The sequence below is a fragment of the Impatiens glandulifera genome, chromosome 4 (assembly GCF_907164915.1).
Source record: "Impatiens glandulifera chromosome 4, dImpGla2.1, whole genome shotgun sequence".
NCBI classification, from domain to species: domain Eukaryota; kingdom Viridiplantae; phylum Streptophyta; class Magnoliopsida; order Ericales; family Balsaminaceae; genus Impatiens; species Impatiens glandulifera.
The window spans coordinates 25,713,874-25,717,817 of record NC_061865.1 but is presented as its reverse complement, the minus strand read 5'-3'; positions in this window follow the sequence as shown (position 1 = coordinate 25,717,817).

Below are 3,944 nucleotides of genomic sequence, written 5' to 3'. Positions count from 1 at the left end.
TATTTTAAGAGGATTTAGAGCATGAGACTTTTATAATTTTTATGAGTTTCTCTTTTGTGGGATAGAAAGATTAAAATAAGAAAAGGATGATTTAATATTAAGGTCTTATATTTGATTATTACTATAAAAATAGGTTGAGATACTTAAGGTAGGTATGTTTATTTGTCAAAAATATTGATGATACTTCAACAAAAATATAAAAGATGATAGGTAACTTCTGTGAAGGAAGAGACTTTGAAATCATCGTTAGGAAATATCGCTAGGTGTGTCTATTTAGCCAAATATACCCGTGTTGTAAAAAAAAAGATATCATACTGTAGCCTCTCGAGATTCCTCATAGCTTAGCACGTGCTCAAGTAATGTCTAGGGTTTTCCTTTGTCATTTTCTCATTTTTTTTCTTTTGTTGGCTCGCGGGTGTATTTCCTAGAAACGGTACATCATGCATTTACCAAATTCAATCAAGAGTCAAATCTTGAGTTTGTGTGGATGGCGATATAAATACCTCGACCATTTGAGCCATTTTTCTGTTCCTGGGGTGTATTTGGTAGAATCCGTACATCTTGCGTTTTTTCAATCGCATTCAAAACTCAAATCTTGAGTAGGCATGGATGGTGATTTAAATACCTGAACCAACATAGGAACATTTTTTACATTTTTGTAGTTTTCGGGGTTTATTCTGATTCTCTTCTTGACATTTTCATTTTTTTTTATTTTTTTCTTTCCAAATCATGAGTTTCTAAACCTATCATTTTTTAACAAAATAAAGATGAGGTGTCCTTTCTCAATTTGGAGTTTTAGGCCTCGCTTTTGTAGGGTTTATTTAAGTTCTTTTTCTTCAAAGACCTTCGAAGGGGGTTGCGCTCGGGATAATCGTATACAAATGAAAAGAGCCTATAACCGATTTCTTTTGAAACGGGGATGTCATGAAATCTTCGATTTTGTTTGAAGAATATCACTTTTGAAATGAAGCGACGCTCTTGGCATTTGCCCCTAATTGTTTTCTAAAATCCAAAACATCGGTTCTATGATTGGATTAAGGTTTTCTTCATTTCTCAAAAGGTTTTCCCTTTCTTTTGAGAAGGAGACTAGAGGGTTTTATTTATATGAGATCGGGTCTGCAAACATATAGGTTTCCTACATATCTTCTCGTTTATTTTACTACAAGAGAAGAATCATGTTAGATAAAATTAGATCGGTTAAATAGAACTTAACAAAAACAAACTTCCTGTGCAGGAACGGTTAAAGAATTCAACCGGTTAAGTAATTCAACCGGTCAAGAAATACAACCGGCCAAAACCTAACCGATCAAGAAGACAAGACCGGTCAAATCAGAAGGCCAAAATCGTTGGACATTCGGTCAACCTGAAGTTATGAAAAACCGGAAGTCATCCTGTTAACCTAAACAACCGACCGGTGCAAATAGATACTTTGAGTATCTGTTGAAGATGATACCAAAGGGACAGACCTTAGTATTGCCATATTCATACAAGTCTGAGGACAATCTGCAGGCTGCAGAAGACCGTCCGACAAGATCTTTCCACTCCGGGATAAATCAGAGGCGCAATCCTCTAGGTGCAGGCAAATGTCCAACCGAAAATTGTCATATTAAGTAAAAGACAAACCTAGCCGGTTTGATCTATACACTGGAAGCCTAGACCGCCAGGTCTGAATCACTGAACCTCTGCTCAACCAATCAGATTCAAGGAGATGAAATGTGACCGTTGACACATTTCACCTATTAAAGAAGGAGTTGAAGAGGAGTAAATGTAGTTACTAATTACACAAGCTACAAGAGAGAACATTCAAGAGCTGCACCAACCTAAGTTATAAGTGATCCTTATCTCTCTACATTAAAAGAGTTTAAGCGTGTATTTGAAGTGAGATTACAATTTCGGTGAGAATTGTACGAGTGTTTATCGAGCAGAAAATAAGTCTCGATCGAATTGTGTTTGTGTATTCCTTAGTGAATATCCTTCTCGCGGTTTCGAGAGGAAGGGGTGACGTAGGAGTTTATCTCCGAACATCCATAAAAACCTGTCTTGTTATTTACTTTCTGCCAGTCTTACACCCTAACCGATTCTACCTAAACCGACTTACTAAGTCCCAAAACCGACCCACCCAACTCCAAACCGACTTTATCCAAATCCGGTTCTACTTATCTTGTGTATGTGCTGCTTCAACCTGAAACAAACCACTTCCGCACTTGAACTCGGTTCAAGAGTTTGTGATAGTTTGTGTAGTATTGAAACCCGTTGTTAATCTCTAACCGGATTAAACACCAACCGTTGAGTGAAGGCACTAACCGGCCAGACACCGGTTCCCCAGCCGCGACCTAGATCCTAACAATTGGTATTAGAGCAGTTAGTTTCAATACTCAAGCAAGCATGTCTTTTGATCGGCCTCCAATGCTAGAAGGTGACGACTTTGCCAACTGGAAGGCACGCATGCACCTACATTTAATCACCATGGATGATGAGATGCAGTTCATTCTGACTGAAGGACCGGTAAAGATTGATAAAGACAGAAAGGATTGGACAGCTGATGATAGGAGAAGAAACAATCTGGACAACCATGCCAGAAACCGCATCACTAACTGTTTGGACAGGAATACGTTTTGTAAGGTCAGAGATTGCAAAACCTCAAAGGAAATATGGGAAGCGGTGATTCAAATTCATGAGGGAAATGAAAGAACCAAGGAAAACAAGATAATGGTGGCTATCCAGAAGTTTGAAAATATCAAGATGAAACCGGGAGAAACAATGAGGGAATACAGTGACAGGTTCACAGATGTGATAGACGAGCTATCAACTCTTGGGAAGAAGTATGACAACAAGGAAATCATCATGAAAGCGCTAAGATCTCTTCTAAGTGCATGGGATATAAAGACAATGGTGATGAGAGAATCAAACTATCTAAGCAAGATGAAGCTACACGATGTGTTCGAAGATCTTAAGGCATATGAGTTTGAAATGAGATCTAGGACTGAAGATGAAGTTTCAGCCTCAACCTCAACCAAAGCATTGGTCACATCCATAGAACCGGTTTCTCTTGCACCGATCAGAACCGCTGAACAGTTCACCGAGGATGCCATGGCAATGCTTGCATAGAAATTTGGCAGATTCATGAAGAGAAGCCAACCGACAAACAACAACAACTATAACTACGGTGATAAATCTAATATTAGATGTTATAACTGCAATTGTTTGGGACATTTCAGGTGGGAATGCAGAAAACCTAGGCGGGATGACCGGAAAGCGGACGAACAGAATCACCGAAACAACTATCAACAAACCGGTGAAGGAAGTGAAGTTCAGAAAGCACTGATAGCCGATGACGGAGGAAGCTTATGGGCTCACAATGACAGTGATGATGAACTCACATGTCTCATGGCAAACGAGGAACAGGTATTTGACTCTCTCTGTGAAGAATTTACTAAAGATGAGTTATTCAATGCACTAAATGACATGGTAGCAGAGTATAAGAACCTATTAACATTAATACCAACCCAACTCAACTTTAGAACCAACCCCATAGCACCTACCTTGACGGAACCAAAAATCATCCAACCTGATAAAATCTTGGAAACCGAGATAGCACCTGAAATATCCTCTAAGGCCAAACAGTTCAAAGAGTCAATTCAAAAATTGACCGAGGAGGATGATGCCCGAACCCAGTATCGAATAGCCGCATGGAAAAGATCCAGTGAAATGGTGAACCAGATGTCTAGGTACAAGAGACATCCCAAGTGCATGTTTGGTCTTGGGTACAAAGACAACAAATTCGCCAACCGGAACCATTCGGAAAAAAATGAAGCTCACAAAAGATAACCTTTCCTTTGTAAGATTTGTCAAGAGCTCTTCAACGACGATGAGGAACAAAGTGCCTCATATCCGGAAGACGAACTAATCTATGTAAGCCCAACTGACTCCGAAAAATGGCTCCA